Here is a 26,356-nt window from a genome sequence, read left to right as displayed (position 1 = left end):
AGCTACCAGAGTTCAAATTCTGACATTGACACTTATCTGTGACTTTGGGCAAGCTGCTTAACCTAAATTTCAATTTCCTCATCTGTAAAATGGGACTAATGAGAAGAGTGATTCCAGAAGAGTTGTCATGGTGATTACATAACTAATGTGGATTAAATACATGTCTGGCACAGAGTAAGTGCTTAAAAAATAGTTTAACTATTAGGAAAAATGAGAGAAAGTGAATCTTAGTCTGTGAGATGAGTGTCAGTAGAATGTAGGTTAGGACAGAAAGTGATAGGGCCCTACGTAAAGATGAATGTCCAAGGTGAAGTGTGGACTCTGTGATATATGCCACTCTCAGAACAGACATGAAAATGATTTTTTGCTCAAAAATCAGGGGCAAAGTGCCATTCAAAGCACATTCATGCCTTTCTTCTATAATATTATATATATCCTTTGCTCAAGTATATGGTCCATTGTTCCATCAGACTTCACTTACAAAACACATTCAAAGATTAAATGATCATGTTTCAAGACAGCAATAGTAGACACAACACTAACTGTGGGATTCTTCTGAGGCCCTGCTCTCACTGTTCCATAATAAAAAGTGAATGGTTAGAAATGGAGTCCATTAAGTAGAATGAATTAATTGGGACTTTTCAGATCTACTTGAATGAGTCAGAGGCCCAGACGTTTTTCTGCTGAACAGACCATCTAGAGCATGCTTTTCATTTAGGTGACTACAGCTGGGTTATCAACCAGTTTCACTTTGTTATGTGTGCAGAACCTACTCATACACACACAGATTCCCAGAGAAAAATATATACCAGGTTATATAGTAAATTTCACCACAATAAAGGTGCCAAATACAACCTTAAAACTAGATAAAACTTCTCAAGGAGAACCTTGGGTCTAAACTGTGCTCATCACCAACAAACTGGATTAATAGGATGAACTCATAAGATTTGTCTGCCTAAGCCATATGGACTCTTGATTGGTAATTTGGAAACTTTATCAACTAATGGATTAGAATTCAAAGGAAATGCTTCAGGGACTGGCTGGTGATAATTTGGTCAAAAGAGACAATTAATCTTGGACAAGGTTATCTATTGGGTTGGAGTGGATTGTTTCAGTTATCCTACTGCCCAGCTCATAATCAGTAGGGCAGAGAAAGCCAGTCTACACAGACTAAATGGACAGGAACAGATGAAGAGTGAGTTAATAGCAAAGTAATTAGGAACAAAGCCAAAACAGGACCCACAGGTGCCCAATGTTAAAGAGAGGTAAAGAGAAGTGCTGATATTCTGAAAAGGGACAAGTTGGAACAGTTATTCATCAGCAAGTATTTTTAGACTGGGATTGAGGAGGAAGGTCTCAAAGAAAAGATTAGCCCCAAAGCTGAATTTGCTTATGGGTGGTGTAAAATATGTGCAAAGTCCCCCTCCCCTTTCATTCAGTAATTAACATTGGACTTCTGTTGTTTTCCAACGTGGCTGCTAATTTTTGAAAAGTAATCATTTTACAAGTGAGAACTTGAAACAGAGTCTGCCTGATGCTTAGGAGAAAAGTTAAAGAGTATTAGAGTATTAGGAGTCTTTGGGTATTAGATGATTTTTTGATCAGGCCAGGTGGTACAAAACAGATCTGATTCCAGTTCCACTTCTGCTATTTACTCTGTGTGACTTTTATTACATTTTACTTCCTCACTGGCCTTCAAGGTACTTCTTTGTCAAATGAAATGACTGGACAATTTCCAAGTTTCTTCTACAAACATTCTGTGATCCGTCTCTCAAAAGGACTTCACAAGGCAGTGGAAGAATAAATAGCAACTAGAACTTACTCTGAAGAAAAGCTATTATCTGTGACCACATTAAGTCACCTCTACCTATATTTTATCCTGTCACACTTTTCCCATCCAGCTTCACAATCTTCACCTATAGCAGTGAAAATATGTTACTCTCAAATACTGTAATTCAGCCTATAAGTTTGACGTTGAATAGTTGCTCAGTTGTTTCTGACTCTTTGCAACCCCATAAACTGAAGAATTGGAGAAGGCAATGGCACCCCACTCCAGTACTCTTGCCTGGAAAATCCCATGGACAGAGGAGCATGGTGGGCTGCAGTCCATGGGGTCACTAGGAGTCAAACATGACTGAGCAACTTCACTTTCACTTTTCACTTTCATGCACTGGAGAAGGCAATGGCAATCCACTCCAGTGTTCTTGCCTGGAGAATCCCAGGGACAGAGGAGCCTAGTGGGCTGCCATCTCTGGGGTCTCACAGAGTTGGACACGACTGAAGCGACTTAGCAGCAGTAGCAGCAGAAACTGCAGAATGCCAGGCTTCCCTGTCCTTCACTGTCTTTCCGAGTTTGTTCAAACTCATGTCCATTGAGTTGATGATACCATCAAACCACCTCATCCTGTGTTGCCCCCTTCTCCTTCTGCCCTTAATCTTTCCCAGAATCAGGGTCTTTTCCAATAAGTTGGCTCTTTGCATCAGGTGGCCAAAGTATTGGAGCTTCAGCTTCAGCATCAGTCCTTTCAAAGAATATTCAGGGTAAATTTCCTTATGGATGGACTGGCTCGGTCTCCTTGCAGTCCAAGGGACTCTTAAGAGTCTTCTCCAGAACCATAGTTTGAAAGCAACAGTTCTTCAATGCTCCGCCTTCTTTATGGCCCAACTCTCACAGCCTTACATGACTACTGGAGAATTATAGCTTTGACTATACAGACTTTTATTGGCAAAGTGATGTCTCTGCTTTTTAATGTGCTATCTAGGTTTGTCATTGCTTTTCCTCAAAGGAGCAAGCGTCTTTTAATTTCATGGCTGCAGTCACTGTCGATAGTGATTTTGGAGCCCAAGAAAATAAAGTCTGTCACAGCTTCCAAATGTTTGATGACACAATTTATTTCTCCAAATTAAGATAAAATGAGATCAAACTCACAGAGGAAGTTTAGAAAATGGTTGCCAACCCTCTTCTTTGGACTTTCATGTCTGAAGGAGAGGCTGACTTTCCAATCAGTCTGTTGTAGTTTCTGACCTCATGGTTTTTCATATCCAGAAAGCATCATGGAAGAATTTGGCTAACAATGTCCAGTAATGCAGGCTTTCCTAGGTGGCTCAGATAGTAAAGAATCTGCCTGCAATGCAGGAGACCCAGGTTCAATCCCTGGGTCAGGAAGATCCCCTGGGGGGAATGGCAACCTACTCCAGTATGCCTGCCTGGAGAATCCCTTAGACAGAGGAGCCTAACAGACTATGGTCCATAGGGTTGCAAAGAGTTGGACATGACTAAGTTTTCACTAGACCAGACTCCATTAATGATTTTTCAAGGGAAGAAGAGATTGGAAGTGACTTTACTTTTTGGTGCTGACTTCAACCCAGAAATACCCTTATTGGTTCTAGAAGTCAGCTCTTTCAGTTTACTGTCATTCTTTCTCTGAAAATCAGGAAAGTTTCCTTTTTTCTCCTGTGAAACACAGGGGGTGATTCTGGATATATCTATTGTCTGGGCCATGAGGCTTTACTAGACTTGCTTTCATGGATATTTACCTATATTATTTTGTTTTGTTTTGTTTTGTTTTCTAAGACATTTCACTTTATTTAAAAGAAGCCAATATACAGGATATAAAGGGCATGATATTTACAACAATACAGTAAACAGGTTGGTTTCCGGTAGGGTCAGTAGTCTTTCAATGAGTATAAACCCCCCCTTCCCCTTGACGCTAAACCCAGCTGGCAGACAAACAGCAACAGTGGGGTGGGATGGGACTTCAGGATATAAAGTCTCCCTGGATGGGGCTAAAAATAAGGTAGATGCGAAAATGTCCACGAAGGAGTCTATGGGCGGAGGGTGCCTTTACCTCACTGCTTTGATGGCTTGGCAGGGGGAATGGTGAGGGGTTTGCCCGAGCCTAACACACAGCCCACCCCGAGCCTGGAAGTCTTCCACTCATTTCTCAGCTGTCTCCCAAATACAGCTGACTTGGCAATGGATCGTGGCCGACCAGAGTCGAAGCAACTAATCAGAGCCCACCCTCTGAAGCAGAGCTTGCCCCCCGCCCAGCACCCCCTTTCCCTCCCACCACCCTACTCCATTCTGAATTCCCCACTGCCCAGCCACTACCACAAATGCCCGCCCCCCAGCCTTCCAATGGCCAGGGAGCTGGGGGATCAAGGGACAGAGAAATGGGGTGAGGGGTGACCTTTGCGCTGCTGAAGCCGCCCATGGGTATGGATGAGCAGGTGGTGAGGATGAGGAGAAAAGGTGAGGGGTACTGATTATATTAAATCCAGCAGCAACATGCATCTTGTCCACAGAAAAATGCTGGGCTACCATAACTGCCTACCCTAGATTTTAAAAAAACCTTTCCTTTCATAAAAATAGATGAGAGTCTCTTGCTTTATAAATAGATTACATTTAGCTTAAGTTATACCTTATATGACCCCCTGCCCCACACCCTCTCCCCCCATCCCAAGCCAAAGATTCTCCAGGTCATCTGAGCTCCATCCACGGAGCTAAGTCCATGATGGACAGGCCAGTCAGAGACCTCTAGACATATTGCCACAAGAAAACAAAATGTGTTTACTTGTCAATCATTTTTTTCCCTGTTCAGAATCTCAGAAGTGTGTGTGCATGTGTGTTCCACAATCAGGGAGCCCAAAAGAAGCTACTCGCCCTGCCCCTCCCCAGTCCTCTCTTTTTATAAACCTCCCCCAAAATAGGAGAGCAAAAGAGGGCAGCACAGGAGAACCATCTGAGAACAATTCTGAAACACCAATGTCAGTATGACACTGGGCTGAGGAATAGAAAACCACAATTAAGTATTTACATCTTTACAAAGGATGGACCAGTTGGTCCCAACTGGACCTGGTGCTGCCCCAGCGAGTGTTGGGGTCTACCTAAGAAGTTTGCAATGTGGTTCCAGAAGTTTCTTATAAAAATAAATGAGTTACTTTAAAAAACTAAGAAGTTGGGGGACACCGACTGCTTGGGGGTTGTGTAGCTAGTTAGCATGCCAGAGTCTCATTTGTTATCAGAATTAACCAGACAATTCCTCCACCTTCTAAGAACGGCCATGCACCACCACCTACGGAATTGAGAAAGAGTTATCAATCTGTCAATCCTGTCCATGTCCGGTCTGGATGTGGTTTCCCATATTTATATGATCTAGCCATCCCAATCCTGGGCATATGTCTGGAGAAGATGAAAACATTACATTGAGCATTCCAATGTTCACAGCAGCACTATTTATAATAGCCAAGACATGGAAGCAAGAAGTGTCCATTGATAGATGAATGGATAGAGAAGATGTGGTGTGTATATATTTATACACACACACACACACACACACACACACACACACACACAAAATGGAATACTACTCAGCTATAAAAAAGAATGAAATATTGTCATTTGCAATAACACAGATGGACCTAGGGAATATCATACTAAGTGAAGTAAATCAGAGAAAGACAAGTATATTAATCTAAAAAATAAATACAGATGATCTATTTATAAAACAGAAAACAGACTCACTGACCTAGAAAACAAACTTATGGTTACTAAAGGGGAAAAGGAGGGGGAAGGCAAATATTAGACGTATTGAATTCATACACTACCATATATAAAATAGATAAGTACCAAAACTGAGAACAATATTCAATATCTTGTAATAACTTATAACGTAAATAATACGAATATATATATATAAAACAATCACTTTGCTGTATACCTGAAGCTAACATAATATTGTAAATCAACTATAACTTCAATCAAAATAAATTAAAATTAAAAAAAAATAAAAATAAAAAATGAGTTACTTGAAGAGATAACTCCATATCCTATTAAAATCCTTTATCCTTTATGCCTAATTAACAAAAGGCTGCAGTGAGACAAAATAAGAATTAATATTTAGCTCAATACAACAAATACTTGCTGAAATTCTGCCCTCTGTAAGCAACTTACCTATGTGTGGGAGATCCCAATATGAAACCAATTCTGGCTTCTAGAAAGGTCACAAATGATGCTACATCAGTGGGAAAATATATGACTCAAAAAAAGGCCTGTCTTGGAAACTGTGATGAGTTATAAAAGGAGAGCAAAGCACAGTTGTATTTGAGGGGAAAGAGGTGTGGTGGGGTTCTTTAGGAATGTTTAGATCTCATCTTGACTTAGAGCCTGAGTAGAACTTCAACCGGAGAAGGCAATGGCACCCCACTCCAGTACTCTTGTCTGGAAAACCCCATGGATGGAAGAGCCTGGTGGGCTTCTGTCTATGGGGTCGCACAGAGTCAGACACAACTGAGTGACTTCCCTTTCACTTTTCACTTTCATGCATTGGAGAAGGAAATGGCAACCCACTCCAGTGTTCTTGCCTGGAGAATCCCAGGGACGGGGGAGCCTGGTGGGCTGCCGTCTATGGGGTCGCACAGAGTTGGACACGACTGAAACGACTTAGCAGCAGCAGCAGCAGAACTTCAACAGTGAAAGAAGTAAATGAAAAACTAATAATAATATTTAATGTTTTCTGAATATTTACTGGATAGTATTGATGTTTCTCATTTTAGGTAAGAAAACTTGATGGAAGTATTCCACCTGTAGCATTTCAGAATAAACTTTGAAGGCAGTTTTGGCTTCAAGGCCTGAATTTATAATATTTGGAGGTACAAACTAAATACATATTGAGTATCTGGATAATGTTTGAGCAAGGTCCATTGTGTCCAGTGTGGTTGCTGCATCTGTGAGAGAAAGAATATGGAAGATGGAGAAATCATTTAGTCCAGATTTCAGAAGGATCTGACTTCTGGACAATAACCAACACTACACTATTGAATAAGAGAGTCCTTGACTGTGTATCTTGGAGGGGGTGGTGAGAAAGACTTTTACTATGGAACACCATTACATATTAAGACATGTGGGTGTCTGAGGTAGGCTAATAACTGAATACAACTTCAGAATAATTTGCTTTTAAACATTTATATTCAGTAATTATATCCAGCATTTAAAGGAGAGGCAGATCACTGCGTGGAGAATGTTGGGTAAAAGGAAACCACAGAGGAGGTAGGTGGCCTTGCACATATTTTTCTGAGTTCTGGTTTCATGCTTGCGTGTAAAAGAAAGAAAAAGAAAATCTTTCCATTCATTTGAAAAAGAAAGGAAAAAACCTTATGAGATTCTTACTGGCGTCAATCATTATCCATTCACGTCTTTAAAAGGTCTCATTCCTCCTCCAAGGCTCTTGGTAGTACACTAGACATTTGTCACATTTTCTGGCTAATGCTTTCCCAACACCACCCCAAGGGAGGAGCCAAAGAAGTGGCTCTTTCAGCTGCCTTGCCCCTGGAATTCAGAAATATGACTTGGACTTCTACTAGCTAGATGCATCTTTGCAATACTGTGGTAAAAAGTAAGCAGTAGCAAAAGCAAGAACTGGACAGAATTCATTGTCCTGTTGTTGTTGACGCTGTCTTCGCAAGGTTTAAGAATGTGTCCATCATTTGGGGTCTGTGCAGGCAGCAACTCTGGTTGCAGAAACAGAGATCCCGACGTACAGTCACAGTAGCGCACACGCTGTCATCTAGTCTATAGCGGCCTCAGCTACCGTTTCCTGCCCAATGTGGTTTTAAAGCATTGCTGTGAACACAGTCTCTAGCTTGCTTTCAATGGTTCTGTGATCTTCTCATTATCTTTTTAATAAATTCCTTGTCTGCTCAGTCTTTTCTGAGTTAGCTTCTGTTGCTTAGAACTATACTCCTCATCTGATACCCAATCTCCTTTCCTTTCTGATAAGCTCAATTTTCTCCATATTGTTACATATCTAGTGATGGTTTCATTCCTCAACTGATGGTCTGGCAGCTGATATGGATGAGTGCCTCAGACAGCTGTTGTGATGGTCTGCTACTGAATCTGAAACTGAATGTTGGACAGAACAACTCCAGGAGGGAAGCCAGAAAGTGGCACACAAGCATAGATCATGGTATGGCATAAAAACAGGGACAGAGAGCACTAAAATGAAGCACTCTGTATCTGAAAAACTGTTGTTGTATAGTCACTAAGTCATGTCCAGCTCTTTTGTGATCCCATGGACTACAGTCTGTAAGGCTCCTCTGTCCATGGGATTTCCCAGGCAAGAACACTGGAATGGGTTGTGATTATCTTTTCCAGGGGATCTTCCCAACCAAGGGATTGAACCTGCATCCCCTGCATTGGCAGGCAGCTTCTTTACTGGATTACGTTATTTTAATGACATTAATTCTTTGACTACTTCAAGAATGCATCAAGCTAACTTTTGTTTGTGTATCTACATGAGTTTGTAATTTTGCTAAAATTTAATAACACCAGGGAAGCTCAGGGCTGAAAAATAATTAGGCTCCAATTCACATCCTATCTTGGATCAACTTTGAGTTCCAGCTATAGTAACAGTTGAATTTTTAGTTGCCCCCCATCTCTGAGTTCCCATAACACAGAGCGCAGATCTTTATTATAACATGTCACATGCTATACTACAATTATTGATTCACTCATCTGTATTTCCCACTAGTCAGTCTAAAGCCAGGACCATGACATTCTTTTTTGTGTGTACCTATTAGTTACTGTTGAACTGCATAGGAAACCTAATAAAAAGCAACTCTCATTCCTACTCCTCAAATTCTGTATGAATTGGTAGATAAAGCAGTAACAGCAAACAGTGAGATAGCATTTTCCCAAGCACTTGGTACTAACTGTTCTCATCTATAACAATCCTGTGTAAGTTAGTACAGGTATTTTCCCTATTTTACACGTGACAAAACTGAGAAAGAGGTTAAGTAGTTGGACAAAGATCATCTAACTTACAAATGGAAGTCTTTCCAGCGTCTACAGCAAGGCAGTGAAAGATTAAAATGTTAACTTTTCCATTATACAGCTGAATGAGATTCCAGCTTAAGTGAAAAGCAACAGTGAACTTTATAATACTGTACCCTCATCTCAAACAGCAAAAGAAAACTGCAGGCCCCCCCAAAGGAAGCCTCAAGCACTAAGCTGAGCACATGGCCAGGAGCAGACAAGAACACACTTTCTCTGAAGGCCGAGAGAGAGTTCAAAAAGAGAGCGAGAGACGGAGCATCCCCAGTCCCCCTCCCTATCAAGCCAACCTGATATTTCATTCCATCTGCCTTAGAGAGGAACAAACAAGATGAGAGGAGCAAAGCCATGAGGTTATGATCGATGTCTCTTCTCTCGGAAACGTGAACCAGGATAAACGACGCTTTCTAATCAGCATTCCTAAGATTTTGGTTCTCTTAACTCCTTTGGCTTAATCCTAAATACACAGCCAACAATGGCATGATTATCTCAGTGGGGGAGAGGGTGGCAGCCCATTGGGGTGGTTTGATTCTACCTTCATAAAGCTCTCCCTTACACCAATCAAATCACTCCTGCATTAAGGACCCTCCTGAGGTTGCAGATGACAGCGTAGACTGTTCCCCATTGAAATGGGTCATTAATTAAACTAATTCTGAAACCATGGTAACCGCGTGAAATTTCTGCCTTATTTTTGACCAGTTTTGAATTATGTTCAAGTACATTACCTAATATTACTCATTGGGAAACTTCAACCAATTATAAAATTCCCAATACCTGAATATAAACTCCCTCCCAGGATCAAATTCCTTGGGAGAAAATAAAGGTCATAGATTAGAGTCCCTTGAAAATTCAAGCACAACAAAGGTGAAAGCAATTAAATTCCAAAGTTAGATATTGTTCTTGGGTATGAAAAGACCAAAGAAAGTGAAGTCTTTTTTGTATTCTGCTTTGTCTTCATTGAAGGTGTTCTCTCAATGACCAAAAGGAATTGGGTTCCTTCAGAAGCTACAACCTAGACTGTTCATCACTAGAATGCAGGCAGTTCCTTTGGACCTTACAAGTTGAATTCAGTTCAGTTCAGTTCATTCACTCAGACGTGTCTGACCCCTTGTGATTTCATGGACTGCAGCACGCCAGCCCTGCCTGTCCATCACCAACTCCCAGAGTTTACTCAAATTCATGTCCATTGAGTCAGTGGTGCCATCTAACCATCTCATCCTCTGTTGTCTCCTTCTCTTTCAGCTTTCAATCTTTCCCAGTATCAGGGTCTTTCCCAATAAGTCAGTTCTTCGCATCAGGTGGCCTAAGTATTGAAGTTTCAGCTTCACCATCAGTCACTGCAATGAATATTTAGGACTGATTTCCTTTAGGATGGACTGGTTGGATTAGTTCCATATAAAATCTTTAATGTACCTCACTCCTTAAAGAGTTCAGAGATCTATTAGAACACAACATATTATTTCAGAAGTGCTTCAAACATAAAAACAATGGCAATTCTCAGTCCTCAAGTCCTCATCTCAGGCAAAGAAACTTATAACTTAGGGCTGCCAGAGAATAGCAAATAGCAAAGATTTGATGGTATTTGAAAGAATTGGGATTGTTGGGAACTTTTAAATTTTAGCTCCAAATGATGTCAATTAGGCTGATTTAAGAAGGCCATCACCTTTCAATTTAAATTCAGTTGGAAGGTCTTTTTAAAGAAAGCTTATTTGGGCTTGGTGCTTTACCATATCTGAGAAGGAGCTCCACTTAAGGGTTCTGTCACCCAGAAAGTGCCATTTGATTTAGTATTTCTTCTGGGGTTTAGAAATTTGCAGTCCAATCATCAAGTCCTTTTTGAGGTACCATTCTTCCCCATTCACTGTATTTAAACTTTACTAATTTCCATTTCTCCTTTGGACTTCCCTAGTAGCTCAGTGGATAAAGAATCTACCTGCAATGCAGGAGACATAGGAGACTCAGGTTCGATCCCTGGGTCAGAAAGATCCCCTGGAGTAGGAAATGGCAACCCACTCCAGTATTCTTGCCTGAAAAAATCCCACGGACAGAGGAGCCTGGTGGGCTACAGTCCAAAGGGTCAAGAAAAGTTGTACATGACTGAGTGACTAAGCATACATGCATATTTCTCCTTAATCCCTGAGTCCTATTGAGCATAACTTGTTCTAGAAGCATATTTTATACTAAGAATGCAGGCAGGCATTCTTGCCTCTATACCTCAGTGTCTCTTAGCCAAGTCCCTTGTGGAATTGATTAGGCCTATGAAATCGCCTCCAAGTTTTTCCCTTTCTTTACCTAGGTCTTAGCAGGACCAGTACTCTGGAGCAAAGCCTTGATTGCTTCTGAAACTTGTATGTGGATGAAAATCTCTGACATGTGCTCTCCAAACACAGAAAAATGCAGCAATAGCTTAGTGATTAACTAGTCCTGAACCAATCTGAAGTCAGTTTGTGTGTCTGGGAGGGGGTGAGGGTAGTGATATTCCAGGCTTTCAATAAGCCTCAGGAATACAGAATTCTTTCCATAGTCCTGAAAATGGAATGGAATCTGGAAGTAGCAAATCGAGGTCAAGCTAACATTTTACCGCCTGAGTCATACCAGTGCTCTGTATGCAGACCCCAGCCACCTTAACGTTTGTGTTGTTGTTGTTGTTTAGGAGTGGCAGATATTCTATCCACTAAGGCCTAAAATGATCTTGCAACACCAGGCCAAGCTTATCTTGAGTAACTTGAAATTAAACCATGTAGCCTGTGTCCTAAGACCCGCCCCCCCCCCCCCCCCCGCACCGTTGAGCTGAGAACCTTGGCAGGACTGGCTCCACAACTTGTAAGGCGAAGCAAAACATGAAAATGTGAATCCTTTGTTCAAAATTTAAAAATTTCAAGACCATGACAGCAAAATATTAACCCTAACTAACATGGGCTCCTCAAGGAGAGGAACATGTACAACTGCACTCCCTTTATACCCGTGACCTGAGCCCTGCACTGCGGGGGCTCAAAAGCTGTTTGTAGACCTGGCACCATTTGCCTGACTTCAGCCAAATTTGTAAATAAAGCTGATGCAAAACTTTACATCAGTGTGAGGCAAGTTTGGTTTCATAAAACTGAGCCTTTATATTAGAGAAATTGACAATACCTCTCATAAGCATGGAGGGCAAACCACAGACTGGTCACCATTAGAACAGAGCTCTTACTGTTAAGTTGAATACATAACCAAGAACTGACCAGATTCCAAAAAGAAAGAATAAGAAGGGGCTGAGTCATGCCAGATTCCTCTTAAAAGTCTTCAATAAAGTAGGTCACTGCCCACATTTACTCCCTAACTGAAGAAGATGGGGGAGGGGTGTAGGTGGCCAAGGGGGTTAGAGACAACAAGCAGCATCTCTTCGCATAGACTCCTGAAGCTCGAAAAGGGAGATGCCCAACCCAGCCTCTAGGATCCCTAGACAACAATTACTATGATGTCTGTTGTGCAGAGGTATTTAATAAATATTTGTTTAAAGAGCAAACATCCATGAATCCTGCACGCGTATGGTGGCCCATGTTAGAATTCCAGTGAGACCTCTTTTATTGTCCAGAGAACAGAATACTTCATCTCTTATGTTGTCGTTCAGTCGCTAAGTCATGTCTGACTCTTTGCAACCCCATGGACTGCAGCACACCAGGCCTCTCTGTCCCTCACTATCTCCCAGAGGTTGCCCAAGTTCATGTCCGTTGATTTAGTGATGCTTTCCAACCATCTCATCCTCTGCTACCCTCTTTCTTCTTTTGCTTTCAATCTTTCCCAGCATCAGTGTCTTTTTCAGTGCACTGGCTGTTCACATCAAGTGTAAAGTATTAGAGCTTCAGCTTGAACATCAGTCCTTCCAATAAGTACTCAGGGTTGATTTCCTTTAGGATTGACTGGTTTGATCTCCTTGTCGTCCAAGGGACCCTCAAGAGTCTTCTCCAGCACCACAATTGTAAAGCATCTCTTAGCAGCAGAGTAATAGCAACACAATTTACTGTATATGTTATATAGTCCTTCCTTCCATTCTTGCATGGGTTTCCCTATCTTGGCTTGCTTGACAGAAGCTTTCTCTAAACCCTGTCGGTCAGTGTGCAGGATAGAGTTCTGGACATAGTATGAAGGAAACTTAGCTGAGTCTAGGCTTTGCATCTGATTTACCCATGAACATAGACAATTGGCTAACCTCTTAGCTTTCTGCTTTAAAGTGAAGGGGTTGAATCAGATATACCGTTTTCAACATTTCACCTCCCCAGAAGTACCTCAGTCTAAAGCCCAGGATCTCCAAGTAAAAAGAATAGCAGCTCTGTTTTTCTTGCAAAAGATGTATGTTTACAGCATTCTGTATTAGGTTGAATATTTAAAATAGATCCTCAGAGACCCATTAAAAATGTTTGCTGTTAGATAAAGGAGAGAGAAGATTTACTATAATGATACATGACAAGATAATTCCTCATGTTGAAAAAGGTCATGGATAAATTATCCCTGGTAAGTAATATTTTTAATATATAGCACATCATGCTTAATGGAGGTTGAATGAAAATTAGCTCTTGGTAATTGTTATAAAATCCCACCAATCCACACAGACAACCTCTGCAACCCAACAGCAGCATTCATAGCACTGATGGACAGTCAGTACATGGAATGGTGAAGCTCTACAATCCCAGAGTCCTGAGTGGTGGAGTTGTGATGGAGAGAGGTCAGTCCATATGGCTGTTAGGACTCTTCCCTGAACTCAGGGCGCACTCAGGATAAAGTTATGAGCTAGGTGAAGTTTTATCTTTGGAACCATACCACGTGTCCCATGAATAACTCTTCCTGACCATTTTCCATGTGACATACTTCTTTCATACTTCTTTCATCCATGAGTATAAGGAACTAAGTACTGTCCCTAGAATAGCATGGTACACTCCAGGGCACAATTTACAACAAGAGAATGAGAAGTGAATGTAGCATGTTCTTTGGGCTTTGTATCTTATTTTGCGCAGAGAATTCTGCCTGCTTGTTACTTTGTAAAAGCTGGGGAGCAGAAAAGAACAGCCTACCTCCTGCATTCAAATAAGAAAGGGAATAATGTATCAGGTTACTATGTCTATTAATGGTCTTGGTAGGGAGGAGCATTGTCAGTAAGCTTGGCTGCAAAAGAATCTCTTTTGTTTCCTCCTCATAAAACAGAAGAGATCTTGAATCTATATTCTAGCATTTGAAAACTTAAAAGCAAAAGAATTCATTCACACCAAACTAAGAAATCAATGTGGGCAATATTTAATTATTAATGTCATTTTGAGGAGAAAATAAAAGGACTTTGCTGAAAACTTTTCTGTCCAGTTTCCCTTATATTTTCCAAATGTTCCTTATTTCCTTATGAAAAGATCCAATTAATTTGGAGCCTGAGAACAAGTTGGAAATCTCCCATAATATTTCCCAATACATTTGCTAACATAGAAACACACCTTCAATTTCTCCCTGGGATGGTTTTGTTATTGAATTTCTCATCTACAGTGACTTCCTCTTCCCTGTCACAGAGTCACAAAATAGACCAAGGATTTCAATAACCTTATTACTAAACCTGTTAGCCTTGACAGCATTTATCATGTCTTTTACATTAGTTGATAGGAGCAAAGCTACATCCCAGGTAACTAGACCCAAGGTATTCAGACAAATAGGCAAATGATTATGGGTCTATACTCTCTTTCTGATTCATCTTTCCCTGCCACCAGGCTTTGCATTATCCTGGTCACAAACTCTGGTTCTGGCTATTTTTTTGTTCCCAACTCAACTTGGGCATTTAGCTGATTTTTTTCTATGTTAACTCCAGTTCTTCTCGTGAGTACAGTCTCTTCCCGAACTTCTTTCAAGATCTTTTTCAGAAATTCTTTTCTACTATCTCTCACCTAAAACCAAGCTACTTTTTACCAACCCCAGTGTACAAAGCAATGGGTAGCTCTATATAACATGTGCTAGGCAATCGCATGCATAATGCAGAGCAACAGGGAAAATGTGGGAATAATTGGGTATTCTGCTAATACCTGGAGGTCTGTCATCCTTGGAAAGTCAGAATCTCTGCTATATCTTTTTAACTCTGGACCTCTAACACTGCTCCTCTTAAAATATCTGGTGTATTCAGGCTTTACTAAAGGACCTGCTTTACTCAAAGACAGAGATCCAATAGCACTGAACACACTACATGGCAGTGGCATAGCATTCCTAATCAGGGGGTCTTTGCTTTGTTAGAAAAAGATTTAGTAACAAATCCTGGAGAGGGTGTGGCGAAAAGGGAACCCTCCTATACTGCTGGTGGGAATGGAAGTTGATGCAGACACTATGGAAAACAGTATGGAGGTTCATCAAAAAAACAAAAATAGAATTACCATATGATCCAACAATCCCACTCCTTGGTATGTATCCAGATGAACCTTTAATCCAAAAAAATATATGCACCCCTATGTTCATAGCAACACTATTCACAATAGTCAAGACATGGAAACAACCTATCTAACTATCAACAGATGAATGGATAAAGAAGATGTAGCTCATGTGTACAGTGGAATACTACTCAGCCATAAAAAAGAATGGAACGTTGCCACCTGTATCAGCATGGATGATACTCATATGAAGGTAATCATACAAAGTGAAATGAGTCAAAAAGAGAAAGACAAATACCACATGATATCACTTAGAGGTGGAATCTAAAATACGACAAAATTGAACCTATCTACTGCAGATGGTGATTGCAGCCATGAAATTAAAAGACGCTTACTCCTTGGAAAAAAAGTTATGACCAACCTAGATAGCATATTCAAAAGTAGAGATATTACCCTGCTGACTAAGGTCCGTCTAGTCAAGGCTATGGTTTTTCCAGTAGTCATGTATGGATGTGAGAGTTGGACTGTGAAGAAGGCTGAGCACCGAAGAATTGATGCGTTTGAACTGTGGTTTTGGAGAAGACTCTTGAGAGTCCCTTGGACTGCAAGGAGATCCAGCCAGTCCATTCTGAAGGAGATCAGTCCTGGGATTTCTTTGGAAGGAATGATGCTAAAGCTGAAACTCCAGTACTTTGGCCACCTCATGCGAAGAGTTGACTCATTGGAAAAGACTCTGATGCTGGGAGGGATTGGGGGCAGGAGGAGAAGGGGACGACAGAGGATGAGATGGCTGGATGGCATCACGGACTCGATGGACGTGAGTCTGAGTGAATTCCTGGAGTTGATGGACAGGGAGGCCTGGTGTGCTGCGATTCATGGGGTTGCAAAGATTCGGACACAACTGAGCGACTGAACTGAACTGACGAAATGGAAACAGATTCACAGAGACAGAAAAAAAGACTAGTGGCTGCCAAGGGGGAGAAGGTTGGGAGAGCGACAAAGTTGGAAACTGGGGTTAGCAGATATAAGCTGATATATGGAATGAGTAAACAACAAAGTCCTACTGTATAGCACAGGGGACTATATTCAATATCCTATAATAAACCATAATGGGAAAGAAGAATATTAAACAATAATGTATACATGTGTATAATTGAATCACTTTGCTGTACAGCAGAAATTAACACAACATTGTAAATCAACTGTACTTCAATAAAGTTTTTTTAATAATACTTCAAAAAAAATTTAGGAAGAACTGGGAGCCATGCTTAATTAAAAAGGAGTAAGTCTCCAGTAGAACAAAGCAGATAAAATATCAGTGGGGAAGGAAACTTATTTCCTCTACTTATTAACTCAGATCTGCTTTACTATGAAGCCATCTGATGGTTACCTGAGCTCCATTTACAGGGAGGCACTCAAGAATATGGTAGAGGGTGTAGGATGGAATAGAGGCTTTGCCAGTCTTTTTATCCTACTTGAAGCCTTTCCCATTCTGGGTCTTTTAAAATAGAAACTCTAGAATAAATTACAATGCAGAAATAATCAACCTCAAGTGGAAGCCCAGGTAGTGGATTTTGGAGCCAGTGGCTAAGCACTCTAAAGTGGTGACAAGACCCAAAGAACAGAGATGGTTTGTTTGCAGGGGGAGTGGTATTCTGTTTTGAAATTTGAGAAATATTCTCTTTGACAATCTCACTTTTTTATTCCTTTTTTCTTTCTTCCTTTAACAAACAGGTAGTGTGATTCTTGACTAAGAACTTCTTTGACCTTAAATTCTAGTGGTCTTGATCACTTAGATGGATTAGTAACTTGAACACAAGGAAAGAGAAGAAGTTGCTTATCTCCGTTACTTGCTGCCTACATGGAGAGTGTTCTGGGAATGGAAAAGCTCACTGCCAGGTTGGACGGACAATCCACTGAAAGAATTCTGACCTCCAGGTAATGACATCAAACTTTAGACTGGAATTCAGGAAGCAGAAGCACATATGAGATAGAAGATGAGTAAATTCCTAATCAGAATAAAGTGGACAATAGTGTCAGCTACATACATAGGTATATGGGTGATGAATGTAGAAAATAGGCCTAGGAAACATTCATAGGTCATTTTAGCAAGGGAATGATGACTCTCTTAGAGGATGGTTGTGGAACTCTGTAAGTCCATTTTGTTACCTGTACCACCATCCTGCTACAAGTCTTTACCATCTTTCTTTGCATCTCTAGCTACTTTAACACTGTCCCCAGCTCTAGCATCCCTACCTTCCTGTCCATGCTGTCACCAGAAGGATACATGAAACATAAACCTGGTTATAATATTCTGCTGCTTAATTTCCTCAATGGCCTGTTGTCACCTACAGGACCACATTCAAACTCCTTCAGAGGCACTCAGCCAACCTCACCTCCCACAAATGTCCAACGTGCAGACATTATCAGTGTGCTCATCTTCCCATGTGTACCCACCTTCTGTTATCTTAAACTTGACTTTTTTAAACTTTTAAATTCTGAACCATTAAAATAAGTCAATAAATTATGAACCACAGACTTCAGAAAAAATGAAAACTGGTACAGAGAGTTTCTATATATCCTTCACATCTCCTATTGTCTTACATAACAGCAGTCCATTTATCGAGTAAAAGAAATTCACATTGGGACTGTTACTAACTAAGCCAATACCTTTATTCAAATTGCACCAATTTTTCACTAACTTTATTCTGATTCCACATCTTATCCAGGATCCCACCTTACATTCAGTTATTATTTCTTCTTAGTCTCCTACAGTCTATAACAGTTCCTCTGTCTTCCCTTACCTTTCCTGACTTTGACACCTTTGAAGAGTATCAATCAGTAGTTTTGTTGAATGCTCCTTGGTTTTCTTTTGTCTGATGTCTTCTCATGATTGAAGTGAAATTATTTTGGACAAGGACATTGCAGAAATATAGAAATGCTCTGTTCTTTTCAGTGTGTTGTATCGCTGGGTTCATAATGCTGATATCTTATTATTGGTGATGTTGATCTCTACATACTGGAAGGTGGTTTCTGCTGGATTTTTCTACTAAAAATTACTATCTTTGCCTTTGTATTTAATACATACCTTGGGGGACATATTTTGAGACTGTGTAAATTTTATTTGAAAGGTTTTAGCCACTAATTTTAGCATCCGACAGTGAGTCTTAAGTTCATCAGTTATCACTGGTGCATGATCTGTTTCTCTTTGCCTTAAATATCTGCCCCCACGTTTTCCTTTCGGTCAATTTCTATTCATCTTTCACATCCTAACTCAAGATAGTTTCTCCTCTGGGAAGCCTTTCTTGGCTACCCCAGCCAGAAGAAGAATTTTAGCTTCACAATACACATCAATATCTTCATTGTTGTTTTTGTGTTTTCTTGTGAGTCACCCTGCATGAACTTCTTGGGGGGAGGCCTCACAGTCTTGGCAGTTTTTTCTACCAATGCTTAGCATACTGTCTGGTCTATAATAAGCATTCAATGTATGTTTGCCGAATAAATGAATGAATGAATACATCTATTATAGTCTTTCCAAAATTCATTTCCAGGCTGAATAATTTTGAGTTTTTGTTGGTATAAAGAATAATGCTCATTTCTAAATACATGATTCTGATTTTCTGCCAAAGTCTTACCCCTTTGGGAAATTTACTTCATCATGTTCCTGGCATCAGCCTTATTTAATCCTCTAAAAACTGAACTAAAATCCTACTTGCTGCCTTTTTTTTTTCTATCTCCCCTCATCATACAATAGCCTACCTTTTCTTCCTTTGCTTCTGATTCAGTTTATAAGTATATTTTCAGGGGTGTAAGGAAAGAAATTGCTTTTTCATTTTTTTTGCTAAGCTTCTGTGTGTCCCCTACTCTGACTCTGACATGAGCTTCCTTAATCCTTGGTGACACTTTCTCTCCTGTGTATTTGCTTTATTCTGTGAACTCATGGGAGCCTTTCTAAAACTGCCTTTATTCACCTGAAGAAGCAAGTCAAATAGTGAAAACTGATTCTTTGGCTACCAAGTCTCATTATTACATAATCAGTGATTTGAATCATTAAGGAAAGAGACCAGGCGCACAGGTAGAATAGTCTTCCTGGTTATATGCCCACAGGCATGTCAGCAGTAACTAATATAATTATAGATGATAAAGGAACTTGTTCTCTAGCATTATCATGAGCATCACTGTCTTCATCATTGAAACCTATACCACACTGTGTGTGGTCTTCCCAGAACCACACTTAACACTCCCAACACCTAACATCATTCCTTTGAATCTTCACAGCACTTTGAACCCTCATTTTGAACCCTCATACTTCATTTTGGTAGTAATTTGAGACTGTATTGTTGTTATCCGGGGTTGTCATCCTTCTTGATCTCCTTTTCCCTACCCACTCTAGACCAGGAATTTCCTAAAGGCTGAAGATTAAGTTTATACTCTCTTTATCATTATTGCCTATTGCTATGCTGAGAACATAATAGAAGCTCAATAACTATCTGTGGAGTAAAACTGTTTATCTTTCATCTAAAATAGAAAAAAAAAGAAACTGAAAAATTGGGGAATGGCATGCAAGGAACTAGCAATTACAGAATCATAACTTGTTTCTTCCATTGATAGAATATCATTGACGAGCACATTTTAAGTAAAACAAACCTTCCAAAAGTTCTGAGAAGTTAGTAAAAGAAATCAACAACTGACATTTTATCAAGAAACATAGACTCAAAGATAAGACCTGAAAATACCAAAGATTCATTTGGACTTGATTTATGTAACTTTTCTAATAGTGGGTGACACTCAGCAAAAGAAACTGTCTAAATGTCATATTCTTTTTATCTTTGCAGCCATATTAATTTTAAAAATCTACTTACTCTTAATTCTCATCGATAATGTCTTGGTTCTGACCCTGATTATTTTTCATCTGGATAATTGCAAGGCCTTTAAATGATTTTCCTGGTTCAGTTTCTTTCCCTTCAATGCATAAAAAGTGGCTCCTCATTGACCATAACACCAAGTTCTAATTCCTTTTCATAGCAGAGTAGATGCTTCAATTTTGGCCACCAATCTTTTTTTTTTTTTTTCTCTTACCATTCCCCTTATATGAGTAATCTAGTCACACTGACCTTTACAAATCTCCAGGAAGAAGTACAGCTTGATTTTTAGCATTCCACACATTTCCTCCCACTGTTTCTACAAAGTGAAATGCCCATCACTTTGATCTGAGCCTCCAAGGACAAGGTAAAAAAGATACTATTCCCTCAGTGAGATATTCGTTAAGTTTACCAGGCAGAATGATCTGTCTCTATCATTTGCCACAGAACTTACTCTGTACCTTTACTAAACCATTTGTCATGTGTTAGAATTCTTTATTTACCAAACTAAAGTTCTCAAAGGCTACAGCTATTCATCCCTGGATGACCAACACTTGGACAGAGACTGCAGTAGACTGGATTGCTATAACAAACCCTGACATCTCTGTGGTCTATTATGCTGACAGCCCAGCGTTCACTCAGATGGGCCAGTATGAAGGGGAGAGGGGAGGAGCTTCTGCCCCACACAGCCACTCAGCGACCCAGGCTCCTTATAACTCATGTTACCACCATCTTCAGTGTGTGGATTCCTAGTGTGCTACACAAACAGTAGGTAGAAGATTACGTGTGGGAGATTTTTATGGGTGAAACTAGAAGTGGCACACTAAACATTAAACAGCATTCTACTGTCACAACTTGGTCACAGACCCTACTTAACTTCATGGAATCTGGGGAAGGTAATTTAGCTGTGTGACCAGTGAAAAAAAGAGAAACTTGGATGTTAGCATAGCATCCTCTGCCATCATGAGTGGTAAAAATGGGTGCAAAATGAATACATGAATCCAATCTAAAGCCTTTGTGATAGACTGGAAGAAAGAAAGGAAACGCTTTTCAAAGGAGAAAGTCTAGGTTTCAGATTATAGCAATGCAAGCCACTCACTAGAGCTCTGTGATCACTGCAAATACTTAAGCCTCTGACCTTCAACTTCTCATCAGTAATTTGGGATTAATTAAGGTAATACATGAAAAGCATCTGACACATAGGCAAAGCTATTTAATAATTATCCTTTTTTCATTCAAACCAATACTTTATTAGAATCTGCAGTGTGCTAGTGTGATGTGCTAAGCATCAGGAAGAGAAAGATCTATTAAAAACATTCTTACCTTTAGGGAATTCACAGGCCAGTTGATAGAACATAATTATAGACAAACAAATAGACATTTATAATACACTGTGATATGCAGTGTTCTTCATAACAGAAGACATCAAAACACCCAATAAACTATGCAAAAGGGCTCACATCATTAATCATCAGAAAAATGCAAATTAAATCCATAATAAGTTGTCAATATATATCAAAAGGAGTAAAATTAGAAATATGAATAATATTAAGTGTTGGCAAGTCTATGGAGCAACTGTGAATTTATGTTAGCAGGGTGACTGTAAATTGGTCCAATCACATAGAAAAAAATGTTTTAAGGTACTTAATAAATCTCAACATACCCATAACTTAGAAACTTCATCTTGCACATATGCCCAGCAGAAATAAGTGTTCATGTCTACCATAATGTACAAGACCGTTTATAGCATCTTTATTCATAAAAACCCTAAACTGGAATGAGCCCAAATTGCCTGGAAAGAAGCCTGACAGAATTTTCTGGAGTGATAGAAATGTTCTGTATCTTGATACAGATGCAGATTATAGGTATTTGTCGAAAGTAATAGAACTATACACATAAGATTTGCACATTCAATATATGTAAATTATGTCTTAATAATAAATAATAGTGTAAAGCAGGTGCTTCCAAATTATTAGCTTATGAGCCTCTCTTATCACACCTCAGTTTTAGTTGTGTTTGAAGATGACTCCTATATCTTTCAAGATATGCCACAGTTATACATAAGGCACAGATATGTCTTATGCATCTAAAGATATTTTATTAATGATATGGATTAGCTCAATAATTACACATTCTTAAAATGATTATTATTAAAAAGTCATCCTCAGCTTTAGCTTCTGGACAATATACTAATAGCTCTAGAATAATCACTGTAAGTTCTGCATGCTACCTAGACTATATTTTATGGCATAACACCCAAATATACTGTCCATTTGAGTAAGAATCCAGGCAACCATTTTTAATTTTTTTTATATACAAATCTTATTCATGGAAGAGACAGTCTTTCTAACTTTGGAGATAAAAAATACGAATTAGGGAATAAAATATTTAAGAAGCAATAAACCCCAAAACAACCGCTCTGCATTTGAGATCATCTTCTGTCAATAGATAGATACTCTTTGCTTAAAGCTATTTAGGTTTTTAAATTTGAAAATACAGAATAAATATTGGCAAATATATCAGAATCACTCACGATTCCATCATGCAAATAATATGAGCATCATATCTGACATCATAGAAGAACTGCCTGCTTCCTTGGTCGTCCAGATTTTGGAATAGAATGGAGTATGGCCCATCTTTCCATCTGGCTCCAACTGCAAGATAAATAATTACAATTTTTCTTTAATTTTTGGTATTATTTTCCAATTTCATTTCTTTATTCTGAGTTTTCACCTTTTGCTGTTTCTACATTTTTCACTCCATATATTTGCAATCATATTTTAAATGAGAGCTGGAAGAGGCCTTCATGGAGACTGCCCACTTGCCCTTTGAAATCAGAAATCTAATAGCTATAGAATGTGGAAGGCCCTTGAATTAGATAGCGAGTACTATCAAGTATCAAACATCACAAAGATTTCTGTAAAGATTGAGTTACTAAGGAAACTAGAGATGAGTTTTGGAAAGAGAAGCCAAAGTAAAAAGATTTCTGAAGGCAAAGAAAAACATGGAGAAGACTGTCCTATTGTTATTTCACAACAACAGATTCCTTTCTTGGTCTCATTGCAGACTCCTGAGTGAGCAAAGAAGATAGATTTGGCATGTCCATTTAATCTCATTAGAATTCTTCCTCTTTTCTACCTGATGACATTTGCTTCAGATCATTAGTAACTGAAAAAGCAGTGTATAAGCTGGCAGGATAACTGAAGCAGAGATCCTTGGTGTGCTGTTTCCCAGTAAAGATCAAAGTTCAAATACTGGGGGCTTCTCAAATAGAGGAAAAAGGAGTCACATATGGGAAAAATAATGTGAATTTTATCCCAATCATGCAATTTCATTTGTATAAGAATAATTTTCATTATTTCTAAGAGAGAAAATTTGACGATTATTTACTTGACTTCTGTATCTCTAACTGACATTTCTTCATAGAGAGACTTGTAGGTTGGTGGTTGCCAGCTGTGCCACTTTTACAGAATCACTGATGGTGCTTTTCTTAGAGAAAAGCACTAACTTACTCAGAAATGGAATTCCAACGTTCTAAATAATCTAAAGTGTTCCTGCAAAGTTTTACCTTATGAAATCTGATGTAGGTCATAGTTTGTTGTTTGGTTTTTTTTTTTTAATGCTTAAGACTTCAAATAAAAAATAATACGGAAGTAGACGTCTTCACACTTGGGAGATTAAGACGATCTGGCAATAGCGCACTGGACAAAATTCCCTGTCTCATACACATCAGTCTAATCATGGTTAAATCTAATCATTTTCTGCCTATTCCACATCTGCCTACTAGCAACTCAGCAGTTGAACATGGAGGGAGGAAAAAAGACACACAGCTGTATTACCTAGCATTATTTCATTTTTAGACCATAAACCTAAAGTTGTCCCACAGTCAGGCTATCCTCACAATAATAGCTGACACTTCATAAGGTCAGGCTGTTTTAATCTCCCAAACAACCCTAAGATGTAAGTGTTATTATTATCACAATTTTGCAGACCTGAAAACTGAGGCACTTAACTGCTAAGCAAGTTACCCAAGGCCACAGTCATAAAGTGACACAGCTAAGACTGCATCCTACACAGCCTCGCTCCAGAATCTATACAGAGTAACTAGTGCACCATTCTACCTCTACCATCTCCTTTGGTTTCACTAGTAAATTTGTTTTTTCCACTGTTAGAGGCCACTATTGACAGTCTCTTCAAATCTATAGAAATTGCTTCCCTTTCTTCATTCTTAACTTATGATCTTGTTTGTTTGTCTTTATTTCCCCAGGAAAATAAAGTTTTCAGAAAACAATGCTCTCATCTTTCCATCATCAAATCTCCCAGCCTCCATGACTCAGTATCCCTCTAGCCGACTTTCTTTCCTGATGCAGCAGGTAAAACATCCTTACTCAGATGGGGCTGCTAACACTAGTCTCTCCGAAAGTGTACTGTTTCCCATGTCCTCCAGTTTGCTCAGGAATTTGACTATTACATTTAATGTTCCTTCTCTGTCAAATCATTCCTACTGGCTCACTACAGCTTTCATTAGTGCTCCTACATTTTCCACCTCCTTTCCAGTTAGACAGATTGTGTGATTACTTGTGACCTATTAAACATGCGTTGGTTCAGGCTTACAGAATGAAAATCTCATTCATTCTTTTCTATTCTTTCTCTTCTACTGTAGCCACTGAGACTTTGCATATTTGAGACCTTGCACATATAAAGCAAAAGAATCTAAGTCAGATTGTAACCCCGAAACTATGAGTAGCACATCCTTCAACTGACTCTCCTAGAACACGTAGCATGCAAGAGAAATAAACCTTTGTTGCAGTAAACCACTGGGATCTGGGGCCTAACTTCTTCCTGCAGCATAATCTAGGGTCGGAGAAGGCAATGGCACCCCGCTGCAGTACTCTTGCCTGGAAAATCCCATGGATGGAGGAGCCTGGTAGGCTGCAGTCCATGGGGTCGCTGAGGGTCGGGCATAACTGAGTGACTTCACTTTCACTTTTCACTTTCATGCACTGGAGAAGGAAATGGCAAACCCACTCCAGTGTTCTTGCCTGGAGAATCCCAGGGATGGGGGAACCTGGTGGGCTACCATCTATGGGGTTGCACAGAGTCAGACGTGACTGAAGTGACTTAGCAGCAATCTAGGGTATCTTGACTAACACAGCATACAAATACTGTTGTTAAAAAAAAAAAAATTCTTGATTCTACATCCTCTTTGAGCTACTGTCAACTTATTTTGCTATTTTTAGGGAGAAAAGTCACTGAATGGATCATCTACATTCCAGTCCCCGCTTTCTTAGCTTTCATTTTCTTTTTTTTATAGCATTACAAATATTTTTATTTGTAAATGATTGATATTTGGATGAAGCCCTGCATACTTTGAATAAGTATGCAGGAAATAACATACTTTGGTATCACAGAAGTACTTATGTTACTAAACAATTAACTCTATCCTCTTCCACTCTCCTAAAAATATCCTAAAGGAAATATCCACTGACAATAGTAGTATATTTTTCTAAAAAATACATTACTACCATTATTGTCTGTAAAATTAATTGCAGGTATTCCTTCTTTCACCTTCTAACTTCCTATTTTGATCTACAGATTCATCGATCTGCAGAAGGCATTCTGATTATTTATTGGCATCTTAAACTTAAGACATCAAAGATGGAATTGGGATTAATATAAACTTTTATTTAAAGACCATTTTCTTTTTAACTTTACAGCAGGCTCTTTTCCTTACTAATCACTCATTTATGTCACCAACACCTTTTTCTCACTAAATAAGTTTGATGTCTTTATCTTAACCCCACCATTTGGTGCGATTGCAAATATACACATTCTTTATTCTCCAAGAAATATATTTATTTCACAGACCACTTCAGTTTTAGTTGCCAGTTACTTTTCCTCTATCCTTTCCTGAAAATTGTCCTTCCATTCTTTGTCCTTTACCCTGTTCTCTCTCTACTTCCCTCAGTGATCTTCCAACCCCAGTATCTTATGTAGTATCATGCTATATTACATGCTACATCGACGTGCTGATGTCATCTAATATGCATTCTCCATCCAGATCTCTCTGACTGCAGACTTGTCCTTAACTCAGTAGTTAGTACTAACAGTAATAGTATGAGTTCAGTTCAGTTGTTCAGTCGTGTCTGACTCGTTGCAACCCCACGGACTACAGCACACCAGGCCTCCTTGTCCTTCACCAACTACCTGAGCTTACTCAGACTCATGTCCATCTAGTCAGTGATGCCATCCAACCATCTCCCTTCTTGTCCCCTTCTTCTCCCGCCTTCAATCTT

Source organism: Ovis aries, chromosome 2, assembly GCF_016772045.2.
Source record: "Ovis aries strain OAR_USU_Benz2616 breed Rambouillet chromosome 2, ARS-UI_Ramb_v3.0, whole genome shotgun sequence".
NCBI lineage: Eukaryota > Metazoa > Chordata > Mammalia > Artiodactyla > Bovidae > Ovis > Ovis aries.
Note: the sequence above shows the minus strand (reverse complement) of the source record.